This window comes from Chlamydotis macqueenii, chromosome 1, assembly GCF_036417535.1.
Source record: "Chlamydotis macqueenii isolate bChlMac1 chromosome 1, bChlMac1.mat, whole genome shotgun sequence".
Classification (NCBI taxonomy): domain Eukaryota; kingdom Metazoa; phylum Chordata; class Aves; order Otidiformes; family Otididae; genus Chlamydotis; species Chlamydotis macqueenii.
In genome coordinates, this window is record NC_141556.1 from 195,336,541 (window position 1) to 195,350,187 (window position 13,647).

At 37.7% G+C, this 13,647-nt stretch overlaps 1 protein-coding gene across 3 annotated transcripts in view; it reads right to left on the minus strand.

The window, feature by feature from the left end:
- SGCG (sarcoglycan gamma) overlaps positions 1–13,647 on the minus strand; it is a 137,393-nt gene that overhangs the window by 96,962 nt on the left and 26,784 nt on the right. For all 3 annotated transcript variants that reach the window (XM_086739520.1, XM_086739516.1, XM_086739517.1), the window contains exon 2: positions 2,056–2,147. The gene's annotated coding sequence lies outside the window, so the exon portion shown is untranslated. The remainder of the gene's footprint in view (positions 1–2,055; positions 2,148–13,647) is intronic.

The following is a 13,647-nucleotide window of genomic DNA, read 5'->3' on the forward strand; positions in this document are numbered from 1 at the left end:
ATTCTATGATTCTATGATTCTATGATCTATAATAGCACACAGGAATTTTATACAATAACTACACTAACAATTACCAACTTTTCAAAAAAGTTAAGCCATTCTTGATTTTTAAGAAGGATATATATAAATACTAAAGGCTATAAATAAAAAGTTGCATACATTCCATAGTTTAGGATGATGTTACAGAAATTATGAAATATCTTTTTTCAGTGCCATTTGAGCTTCGAGTTCTCAAATGCAGAAACAAGAATTGCAGCCTGGCACCGCTTATGTTAGACTGACTATACAAACAATGATCAACAGACTTTCTGTTCAACCTACAATATTTTAGAATCTGTGTTGGTAGCTGTCTGCAATTTAAAAAGAATTACAACATATATTTATAAGATTTACAGAATAAAAGTTTTGTGCTATGTGAAGCATTGCAATAATCATCCATATGTTTGGACAATTTCATTTCTCAAAGCACAATATTCCCTTTTTTCTAGCCATGCACTCACACTGTTATCATGCTTTAGAAGATGAAGCTCCTATCAGACATTTAACAGCTGCAGATCATAAATTTAGTACTGATACAAATCCAACTGATCACAGGCTTACAAGATATTTTTTTCCCTTTATGAATTCTGTTGCCATTAATCTTTTATCAGACTCTGTTTACATATACAAATGGAGATGTTCTTTTCCATACAAAGGAATTAATTCACTGGTATCTGACAAAAATGACAAATATTTTTCATAATAAAATATTTATAAATATCTTTAAAACAACTTTGATATTTAATCTCATGGATTTATGAAAGATAAACTGGAATGAAAGCATTTGTATATTGTGTTAACACTAAAGTTTTTCTTTAACTGTAATTCCCTGTAAGTATTAGAGGAAGAAACCTATAAATGCCAGATAGTTTTGAAGGGTTCATTATTTAGTCATTCTTTAGGTGATTGGGCATTCATGTCCAGGGATGTCCTGCAAAATATTCTGTCCATCCTTGGAGAAAAGGAGAAGATCAGATAAAACTAGATAGGAGATCTCAAAAAAAGCAGCATTTAAACTTCATTTTAATATGTTTCCTTTTGGCATGTTTGCGATTATTTGATTTCTCAATTTATAAAAAAAGACTGACTAACATAGTGCCCAGCTACAGAAAGACATTATATTGGATTATATTAGATTACATTAGATTAGAGAATTGGGCAATGATTAATGTGATTAAATTTAACAAGTCTAAATACTGGATGGTGCACCTAGGACAGAGTAACACCCAGACACAAGTATAAATTGGGAGAGGAGTGGCTGGAGAGCAGCCCTGAAGAAAGGGATCTGGGGGTGCTGGTGGGCAGCAGGCTCAACACAAGTCAGCAGTGCGCCCTGGCAGCCAAGAGGGCAAACCGCATCCTGGGGGGCATCAAACACAGCATAACCAGCCCGTCAAAAGAGGTGATCATCCCGCTGTACTCAGCATTGATGCGGTCTTACCTTGAGTACTGTGTGGAGTTCTGGGCCCCACCATTTAAGAAGGATATGAAGGCCCTTGAATGCATGCAGAGGAGGGCAACAAAGCTGGTGGAAGGGTTGGAAGGAATGTCCTGTGAGGAGCAGCTCAGCACTCTGGGCTTCTCTAGTTCGGATAAATTGTGTGGGAATGGTTCAGAGGTGCACCAGGGGAGATTCAGACCAGACATAAGAAAGCATTTCTTCACCAAGATGGTGGTCAAACACTGCAACAGGCTTCCTAGAGAAGTGGTTGATGCCCCATGCCTGGCACTTGGGCAATGCCCTTAACAACATGCTTTAACTTTTCGTCAGTCCTGAATTGGTCAGACAATTGGGCTAGATGATCACTATAGGCCCCTTCCAACTGAAATAGTGTAGTCCATTCCATTCCGTTCCATTCCATATCATCTAGTAGCTCTCTTTATGGACAGAACTTTCGTGTTATTTTCCATATATGATTACTCTTCTTGGTCTAAATTTCTGTATTTTGTCTGCTCTTCTACATATCCAATATCTGCAAAGCAGAAATTCTAAAAATGAAAAGAACAAATAAATACCTCAGTTAGTATCTTCTGAAGTTCTCATGAAGCAGGACTGAAGCAAGACCAACTGTCAGTGAGTTCTGTTTCATCTGAAGGCAGTTGTCTTCCTATTTAAATGTGAAGAATGGAAAGAGAAACAAAAATTTTCATGAGTATGGGGAAAGAACAAGAAATATTCCCAAATTGCCCTCTGACTACTTTAACTGACAACATCATACAAGTGATGGACCAAAATCCACTGAGAGATTAAAATTGTGGAACACAAATGAAACATTGGACACTCAGTTCCTGTTTGTACTGCAAATGTTCATGACAACACAGTTTACAGTAAACAAGAAACAAATATTAGTCCAAAAATCTATCTGAAAAATAATAAAAATTATTTCTGTTGCAATGTTAAAATTCCATCTAGCATTAGAAACCATTAGTATGGAGGACAATGACTTCAATAATGGAGTTTCTTGCATCTGAAGAAAAACAGAATCTTTCTCTCAGCCAAGTAATTATCTTCACAGTTTAAGAATGCTGATGTCCCGTTTCTCACCAAAACTGCCAATGTCCTTTTCATTTGGATTTTGAAAGTCAATGACTGACGACTTAGTCCTTGCAAAGTAACTCAGCGAACACATTTATCTTCCACATTGTCAGAGTCCATTCATACCAGTGCTTGACTAAATAGAAATACTTGCAAACTTATGCCATGAAAAAACAATAGAAAAAGATATGCAAATTGTGGTTTGAATATTCTGCCATTAAAAGATGTCACCTTTTTTTAGAGAAAAAATAGAATTTTAACAAAAATTCTGTGCATCTCTACCAGATTTCAAGAACATCTGCTTATCTCTCAAAGTACAAAACAACACAATGGGGGAGAAGACAATAACTATCATGTATCAGTTTAACTAATTAATCTAACTAAAACAGAGATAGAAGCCATTTGGTCCTATCTTTATCAACTTCTCTAACTTACTCAGATAATTTTCAAGTCTGTGACACGCTTAAAGAGTGTGATAAGGATTTGTTAAGCAAAGGGCATTTAGGGCAAAAGAAGCATATTTGAACCTCTATGGAATACAGCATTTATCTTAAAGTAGTACACAAGAATTTTACAGTTAATGATAATAAGAAATTTTAGCTTTATTTTAATTTTCCGTATTAGATCTTCTGTGACTCTTGGGCAAAAGACAGTATGTGTCCAGAGGCTTATATACTGCAGTCAGGAAATAGATCACCTACGCAGTCAAAAGAGTACCTGGCTAGTACTGGGATCATGCTCTTACTTCATTTCCAGTCTCTTTCTTTTTGTGGCCTAAAATCAGTGTCAGTCACATCCCCTCCAGAGAAAAAACCCAACAGCCTCTTGTATCCACAAAACTGCATTGCAAGAGATAATTAATAATGAAGTTAACTAAGAACAGAAGCCCTCCACTGCTGAACAACTGTAATTATGTGGCAAACAGTAAATATAGCTAGAATTATGATGTGTAACTCCAGATGCAACAGAAGCTTCGCCATATGAAATATTAACATACCTTGATAAAAGTTCAGAAAGGTCAAATATTACAGGAAAAGTAGTTATGTTAATGATAAAATGGCACACACTTTGGAAAAAAAAATAAATTTCATATGAAAATATAAACCTACTAGAATTACCAAATGCAAAAAAAAAATCACATACAAATATTTACCTATTAGAATCACTGACTGCAAAAACCAAAACCAACCAAATTCTCAAGCAATTAAAGCGGGGGGTAACTTTATTAATGGTCAGAAAATATAAAAAGTAATTAGTTACTAGACATACTTGACTTCCAAGAACTGAGGGAAAATATCTACATCCTCTCGATCCTTTTTGTTGTGCACGTCAGTCACTAGGGAGATTGAATAACGAAGCAACAGAAAAATCACCTTTTCAAAAAATATATTTTTCCAGTTCTCCTGACTTCCCACTGCTGTTAGAGGCTCTAATAGGAAATGAAACAAAAACTGTTGGAAATAATTTTTTATAGTGTTTCCCTCCAAAGCATTTTGAGTTGGCCACATTTGATGTGCTTTTTAAATTTGTAAGGGAAAGGACAGCAGGTCATTTATTGATAGACTGAGACCTTGCCCCTTCCTAAGAATAGTGCTATGGTGAATATCTAGAAAGGGATGTCACCTTCTAAACCTGAGCAAAACAGTGAACCAAAGGAGGACTCAATCTTTCACATATTAATAGAAAGAAACATTTGAAAGTTACTGTTGTGCCTATTAAAGCTATAAAAATGCAATTTTTAAAAATAGTGACTTAAACAAGGTGGAAAATACTCCAATACGAACCTTTTAGAATATAAACACAGGACTCCCAAATATACAAGGCTTTAAGGGAGATCTGTCTAGACCGTTTCATTAGAATGATACCTATAAGGAGGTTCAAAACAGCTTTGAAACTCAAAATATTTGTGTTTTCTTAGATTATGAAGAAGAATAAACTAAACCAGAAAAATCTGAAAATTACTATGCAAGACAAGATAAAAATAAAAGGACTTATAAATAAGTATGTAACTGCCCAGCATGCCAGTGCACAGCAGGTCCTTGTGTCTGGTTTCTAGGATTTTTTTTTTTCATCTGTGAGGACGAACAGCTGGCTGTGGGCCTATTGCCCGATCGAAAACGATTTAATTTCTGCGGGATTATTCCCTATAACCCTTTGCAGTTTAAGTAGTCAGGCAACAAGTGAAAAGCTGCATGTGTGCTTCATGCTTAGTGCTGCACTCTGTGCGAAGATGAGCCTCAGAGGTGAACTGGAACAGAGGTAAGATGGGACAAATTGCTTTTTGGAGCTGCTTTGGAGTCTGTGGCTTGTGTACAGACTGGAAGACACAATGGAGAGATCTTGCTGTAGTAGTATCTTAAAAGCAGGAGATATTGCCTAACTTAATAGCGGAGAGAAAAAAACCCCACCAAATGTTAAAAGTCCAAGCAGATTTGGAACAATTTTGTCCTACTGCATGGTTGGTACAATTCAAGCATTCTCCTAAGTATGGAATTAAACTACTGTTGGATTGAGGAGGTGAATTGTTAGGTTTTTCTCAGGAAGAAAACCAGAAGTGTGTACTTTTGTTTATATGAAACTCTACAATATTCTGGACAGGACAGTGGAGTAAAGAACTTTTTCACAGGTTCATTATTTTGTGCATTGGGATTTTTATTTTAGGGTACAATTTATGGTGCACATACTCACAGCTCCATCTGCAAGCACTCTGACAAGCAAAATAGTGTTTTTACAGTTGTGTTCTGTAAAGTACGTCAAATCACTTCTACAACAGATGTCACCGGCACTGTCAATCAACAGAGAACCATATTTCATGTTCTTTGGTCACATTTCCTTTTACATCACTTGTCCTTTACTAAAAACAAAAGCAAAAAGCGCAAACCCCCTAAACGTCCAGAGCAGCACAGCCTAGTCTCTGCCTTGGAGTATCTGACCTCTGAGGAATTCAAGTGAAATACATGGCTGTCACCCAGCATAGGTGGCTGTATAAAGCAGAAAATTGAATGACTGCCCCTCCATGGCAGAATAGGTTTAACAGGTCTTGGAAGCTCTGCATCTGTACCCATATTCTCATATTGCATAAAGGTTTTTACAGATACAAACGGTAAAGAATATGAGTTTACCACTCTCTTTTGGTTTCTTCCCATTTCTTTTATCTCCTTTCATTGTTCATTTCCTTCCCTACTCACAGATACATCAGAAGTATAGCTGATTGAGAGATATAAAAGCCTCTCAATTTTCTTTTGTCATTAAATGTTATTTTTCACTAACATAATACATATTTAATTCTGATGTAATAAAGCAGGTGTATCTAATCTGCATTTGAAATAAAAGCATATTAAAACAAAAAGCACCTAAAACTCTGTTTAAATCCTGTGATTCAGTGCCTACTTCATTAGTTAGAACAGTTTTTTCATTCAGTCCCAGCATACATGTTCACAGAAAGAAATAATGCATGAGAGGAACATAAAAAAAAACAAACAAACAAAAGAGTTAAGGGACACAAGAAAATGTTTCCTGTTACAAAAGATTTAGAAGAGAAGTGAAAATATGAAAATTTCATGGCTCTGGCCAGGATGCTCTAGCAGGAACCATGGTCCCAGAGCTCATTCCCCAACAGACTCAATGCCCAGCAAGTTTTAGTGGATTGCAATTTTATATTTGGAGCAACTGACTATTAAATTATTTCCACAGGAGGACCCTGCATTAGTTTAATTTTCATAAAACTGCAGTAATCAATAACAGCGACAAAAAGATGGAACACTAATTAAATATTTAAAAGAAAAGATATAGTGTTAATATAATGCTTCTTGCCTGTTAAACGACTGGAAAAACTTATTGTGGGATGGTCATACCACAGAGCAGCCTGTATGCTCAAAGAGAGAGAATGAGTAAGATTGCTTGTTTAGCTAGTCTAAAATAAACAAATACATTCTGAATAATTTGTTATGAGTCTTAAATAGAACTTCCTTGATTTATTTTGTTGTACAGGTTCAGCTTTCAAAATCTCAGAAGTACTTTCAAAAAATGAACTAAAATTTAAAAGCTCACAGAAGAAAACAGATGAAAATCAGCAAAATTGAAGGAGGAGTTAGCCCAAAGGTATGTTTTAGCTAAAATGTAAAATGTGGTCATTTACCTAACCAAATCTTGCCCCAAGAGAAATGAGGATGTTACTATAAATCAATGAGTGAGCAAGACAAGCATACACAGAATCTATATCCTAAATTTTATTTAGCAATAATCTAGACAAAAATAAGTTTTAAATATTTTCATTTTACGTGACTGTTTGTGTTCACAAGTTCTGATGAATATTCAGGGTAAAATACAAACAGGAATAACAAAGGCTCCAGCTGTATAAGAAAGTTACATGAGTTTACATGACCTATTTCTAAACAATTTGTCTTTATATTTACACATACAAACCAGAACTTTGAACTGGATCTGCCTAAAACTTTCCCTCACAGTGAGCTCCTCAAAGTAAACAAGAAGTTTTTTAATCTCAATAACGCTATAAAACATAACTTCTTTTTTTTTTTTAATAGAGAACCTGGAAGCAGCCAGGTAAGGCAGAATATAAACAGAAGACACCTTATAAACAAATAATTTCCTGCCTATTTCTCATTGTTCAAAGAGAATCCTTTCCTCAAAGAGAATCCTTGCTTTTAGATCTGATGTTTGTCCCCAGTAATTTTATGAGTTGCAAAAAACTCTGCACTTTCCTCCAGAATGAAGGAGGTTTCTGTTTTATTAGCTGTGAAATCTGACTTGCAGCTCTGTGGCCTTTACAGCAATTTCTCCTCTTGACCGTTCCTCTGGAACTGCAGGCTCCTAGACCCTCGCTGTGTCTCTGTCTGCCTTTTTACTCCTTGGTAAACTTGTGTTTTCTGAAATTGTCTTTTCTGGATTATTTTTCAACGTCCTTAAACAATGAACAACCTTATCTGCTTCCATGAGGTCTTACCTGATTCAGTCACTCTAATTAATGGAACACAGCAAGTAATAAGAACAAAAGCCCCCAAGTTAGGCAACCGGCCATATCCACCTACGTTTACCTTAGTATCGTATGCAGTAGGATGAATTAGGTAATGGACAAAAGGACACACTTTTCTTCAACAGTTTGCACAGTATATGCCACATTATAATCAAACTATGTGTTCTCTGAAATCAGACATATTTCCACTGTTACTGAATGAAATAATTTCTTGCAGACGGTGTAGGAAAAGCTTTTATCTAATACTGATTATCTCCTGTCATTTTTTCGGTAGTCAAGAAAAAGCCATATTCCCAAAGCATGTTACTTCTCCTTTAAAACTGTGCTATAAAACATTGAATGATTAATGATTTTCCATTTTACAAGTTGCCATTGTAAAACTGTTCTTGTTCTGAAGAAGATTACTCTTAATTTTGCACTCAAAATCATACTACACCCTATGACTCACTAAAATAATGTTAGGGAAAAAAGCCTTAGCATTTTAAAATACCAAGAATAGGGGGAAGGGTGAGAAAAGGCACAATAAAAAGTATTTGTAATGCTATAAAGTAAAGCAGCCTAAAACACATACACATTAGCTATTATTTTGGAAACTAGAAGTATACAGTATTTTGTAGTGTTTCCATTTTTTTCACTCTGGAACTGAGTACAAATTCCTCACTTCTGAAGTCCCATGGTCAGTTTAGACCTCTACCATACAGGTACACAGTCAACCCAGCAAAACAGTTCACAGAAAGAATTCCTCACCTTGAAGGCCTGGGCAACCTTTGGTTAACAAAATGCAGCTACATTTAAAAATATAATTTAATCAATGGTTTCCTAAGATCACTCCATGGAGATTCTGTGCTGAAAGCCAGACTGATATTCTTAATCCAGAGTCACTTTTCTGGAACAAGATGATTGTCCTCATCAGGCAGATGATGGAAGCTCAGCATTTAGCTGAGATTCTCAGGAGTTTTTACCCCTTCTGATGTTCTAGGAAAACAAAAAGAACACCAATGGAAAGGAAACAGAAAAACTTCTCTCACCAACCACCATAATAAAATAGCAGTTTGTGCCCCAACCTTCTGGGGAAGAAACTTAAACAGCCTTTAAAGAGCAAGAGTAGAAGTGCAGAGCAAATAATTTTTAAGAATTTGGTTTGAAGATCTGAACTTTTATAGAAGTAGAGCCATAGTACCAAAGGTTAAGTCATAGCCCTTGAGCCATCAAATCTTTTTTGAGCTATCATTCACTAGAAAGACTGTGAAAATAACAATTATTAATGTTAATAATAGGCCCCAACAATCTGTTGGCTCTACTCAGATTTTAGCTTTGCCAAAATGCAAGCAGAAACATTAGGCACATGAGAAGTGTATTTAATTAGGAACCAGCCATCTGGCATAGGCAAGCAAATTATAAGTGTAGCCCTTTTAATATACAAGAAGCTAAAATAAACCAGGGAATAGACCATAAGCTATTTCTTGTTTGAGTGAAATGCGTAAATTAGGTATGGGAATAGAGTAATTATCTAGTATTTTGAAGGGCTATCCACAAGGCTGAGCTGTGGGCAACCAAAGCAAGTAGAGTAACCATAGTAAAATTGTTGACTTAAAACTGACAGATACAAATTGATAATTTTGGCAGCCTGTAGGAATCTGACACTCTACCTTATTAAGCAAAGTTAGAATATACTTTAAAAATAAATAGCTGAATTAGTTTAAACAAGAAATAAAAGCATGCCTAACGTTCCTTCTGGAGTGCTACCTGGAGCAATGTTCATTATAATTGCGCATCCCATTCTGACATATTATTTTGAAAAAAAAAATAAACAAAAGCCAAGTACAGAAATGGTCAACAAAATGAAGTAGGCTCTACCCAGCTGCTCTCATTGTGCAAAACAGGAGAACATTGGTTTGATTTTAGTAATAAACATCATCAAGAAATGCCTAAGTTTCTCCTTTAGTGAACTTCTGATGCATAATAGTTTCAGAATTACTAGTGAAAGTAACAGAAGTTACGGGTAAAAGTCCTTTTCCCTGTTACTTAGTCAAAACACTTTACATCTTTACTCCTCATGTTGAGTTGGCTTTGCATGAACTAAAATGAGAACAGCTGCATCCTACTTGGTACGATCGTACATCTCATTTACTGCCTGGATAACTACACTACTGAGGCAGGCTGCTTCTTGTTTAGCTGTGCAGTCAAACACCCAGTCCATCAGCTGCTAGAAAACGGCTGCAGTACCAAACTTAAAGCCAAGTTACAGACCAGTCCCTCCAGCAGGAAACAACTTCCAGAAATTCACTATTTCCTAAGATGAAGGTATCTGACAGCCTCTGACCTACTCTTCTGTTTTTTTTAATCCATCAGAGCAGATAAACACCAAAATCAGCATAACTGTGTGTTGTCCTGGTCAGCTACTGTAGAAAAAAGAATGGACTCTTTCATTCCTGGCATAATTACCTGCATACCCATAATTTACAGCTGTCTGTACCTTGATGTTTCCTGGAATATCGATAGGAAGAGGCCTCAAACTATTCTATGATTCTATGATTAAAGGACAACCAGTAACATACAAGTAGCCAATGCCAAGCCTTTCAGATTTTCAGAATGCGCACATACCTTTGAGGCTCTTTTTCTTTAATTGTTAGACTTTATAATTAACCAATTTCACCTGCCTCATATGATCCTTAAAATCTGATTCTGGGCTTGGCAAAAACATCAATACCAGACCACTTAATTTTTATATTCTCAAACAAGCTCTAGTCGATACTTAACATACTTCTATTTCCTGATTAACTGTGCTTGATGTGCTTGGATTTTAAGCTTTTTCTAAAGTCAAGGACATATCGGTTTACTATCAATAGCTAGTAGTTCTTATTCTTTATAAAATTTAATACTCCTTGGCTGCTTTCTATATAATAGTCCTAAAAGAAGAAAAAATGAATGATGCTGCATTTTAAAAACAGACACACAGCCCGATACATACCTGGGTGCATGTGACAATATATATAGATATCTCCCAAAATTCCCCCACAAGTCTCTACCGGTTGCCACAAGACAGAGCCAACAAAAAGGATGGTGGTTTTTTTTATGCTACTGAAATAGTTCAGGAAGAAAAGTTTTGGCCAATACTATATTCATATTTTCTTCAGAGAATGGTACAGAAAGAGAAGCAATATTTTTGGATCCTTGTCTTCTTAAATTTTTAAGACTGAATCAAGGAGGGATTGGCACTTTGACACTCAGGGCTAGAAGAGAAGTTGCCTCCAGCCATACTAATTTTCATGACAAGGTCCCCGAATATGGCATTAGCTGAAGATTGGGAAGTCAGGGAAGACAGAAACTGAGTGTTGCATTTACGATATTCATCATCCAGCAGCACATAGGAATACTCTTCCTGCGGGGGCACGGATGGCCAAGTGACTGCAAAAACGCAAAGACAATGACTCACCTTCAGGTTACATATTCAGAAACTGTCTGGAAGGAGTAGAATAAAAATGTGTTTGGACTGTTGCTGGGGAAGTTGTTCAATCCTTGGGGCAGATTGTAACGATGCTTCATGTAAAGGCCACACAAGGAGGGACAAGGACAAAAGCAGGTGGTAAAGTACTGTAGGAATGTTTGACCTTATTCTGAGATCAACTAATGGAGGTAATCTCACTGCCACAAGAGACAGACCCCGAAAAAAGAAGAAATATTCTGAGGCTGCTGTTTTGGTAGCCAATCTGCTCTAGGCAGATACCACTTCTGCTCTTGATGTTTAACACAGGAATTACAGGTTAAGGAGGCTAAGGAGAACGGCCTTTAAGATTTGGAAGACTACCTCTGTGAGCAACACATCTGTACACACTGAACATTTTCCAATAACATTCCCCAAGATGATACCGAAAATCAGTACACCCGTTTAATCATACAATGGAACCTCTATAGGAGAGGCTAATAGATAAAAGAGATTATTCTGCATTTAATCGTATGTCTTTGCTCAAATAGCATTTTATATCCTCATATATCACAACGATCTTGTATCCTTTCCCTTGTCTTTCACTGCAAGAGAACAGATTTAACACACCTCTTATTGACAGTCAGTGGCTCTCTGGTGAGCACCAGCTGTCTTCTCTTAGCGAAACTGGTGGTGGTGATGGTGTTTCTTCTCACATGTCCAAATAATCTGAGATAACTATGTGGGCAGTCTTGGGTAGATACTTGGTTAATCCTCAAACCATGGCTTAGAATGGACAAATCATATAAGGATCTAAACATTACATCTACGCATTTTAATCAAACAGGCATGGATCAGGACACAGAGAGATATACGAAATGGTCTGCACTAGGCATTACATGTAGGCAGTGTGATACACACACTACGGAAATACGCAATCAATTTCTGATTAGCTAGGCTATATTCCCTTTGCTTCAACAAAAAGCAAGAAATACAGAAAACATCTAATTTACGTGAATGCCCTCTAAAATTCGAAGTATTCTGTTAGATTTTTCTAAATAGCACGAACAAGTCTGTCTATCCATACTGCACTTTGGTGCCTCACACTCCGGGCCAGCCAAAGCACCATAGATCACACGCCCTAAATTTTAAACAGTTTTAACATTCCCAGATGCATTAAATAATTTTAAAACTAATTAGAAAGCTTCAGTTGTTACACTGTGTTACTCCAAACTACTCACAGTGACAACATTTGTTTCTCAAGCCACAGTCTTGCAGAGATAGGCAGGTGAATTAGACTACATTTTTTTTGTATTGCCTAGACTGCAGTGGGATCACTGGCAAATGTAAGTATAAACATAAATTTGAATTTTCACATAACTATAATCCATTTAATTATCTGTTTTGTCCATATCTGGCAAGACAGATTTCAAAAAGCTACACCATTAGCACAGTTTCATGGATTACATCAGTGGGTTTTGTTTGTTTTGTACCATTATTTCTACTTGTGGCATATTCTTAAAGTAAGCCTATACTTTAGGAAGGTTGCTTTCTTTTCAAGCAATCATCAGCACTTGGAACAATGATTTGCATATTGCCTATACATTCTCAAATAGCTCCACTTTAAATCTTTTTCTTATATGAGTAAAGATAAGCATGTAATCTTGTTGTAGTTTTGTTTAGTGAGGGGGGGGCCTAAGGTGGTAGGACTCGGCTGGGCCTAGGGCAGACCTGCTGCTGGCCAAGGCCGAGCCAATTGGTAGCGGAATGTTCCGTGTTAACGCCTCCGCAATAACGTATTTAAGAAGGGGGAAACAGAAAAAAAAAGAGAAAAGAGAAGATGTGAAGAAGCTGAGCGGTGGCAGAGGCGCAGAGGGGGAGGCGCAGGCCTCATGGGCCTTGCAGGCCTCACCCTCTGGCCTCCTGCCAGGCGGCCGACTGGGCCTGACTCGGTCCGGCCTGGCTGCAAGAAGTGGAGAGGAGATGAGAAGTGAATAAGATGTAAAAAAGATCATGAGAGACATCTACCAGCCTGTTGTGAGGAACGGCTGCAGACGCCAAGGTCAGTTCAGAAGGAGGGGGAGGAGTAATACGGCTCCTGGCCAGGATTCCCCTGCAGCCTGTGGTGACGACCATGGTGGAGCAGGCTGGCTCCCTGCAGCCCATGGAGGTCCATGGAGGAGCAGAGATCCACTTGGAGCCCGTGAAGGACCCCGTACCGGGGGAGGTGGATGCCTGAAGGCGGCTGTGGCCCGTGGAGGGCCCGCTGGGACAGCCATTCTGGAGAGACTGCACTCCGTGGAAGAGATGACCCACGCCGGAGCAGTTTCAGGAAGGACTGTGGCGTAAGGGTGGGACCCCACAATGGAGCAGGGGAGGAATGTGAGGAGTTCTTCCCCCGACCATGAAGCAGCGGCGTGAAACAACGTGTGATGAACTGACCGCAACCCCCATTCCCTCTTCCCCCCTGTGCTGCTCAGGGAGGGGAAGGTAGTAGAGATAATGTTAAGCTTGGGAAGAGGGAGGGGTGGATGGAGGTTATCTTGTTCTCTGTCTCATTATCCTGCTGTTTGTAGTAATAAATGAATAGTTTTCCGAAGTCGAGTCTGTTTTGCCTATAATGGTAACTTTAAGGATTTCTCCCTGTCCTTATCT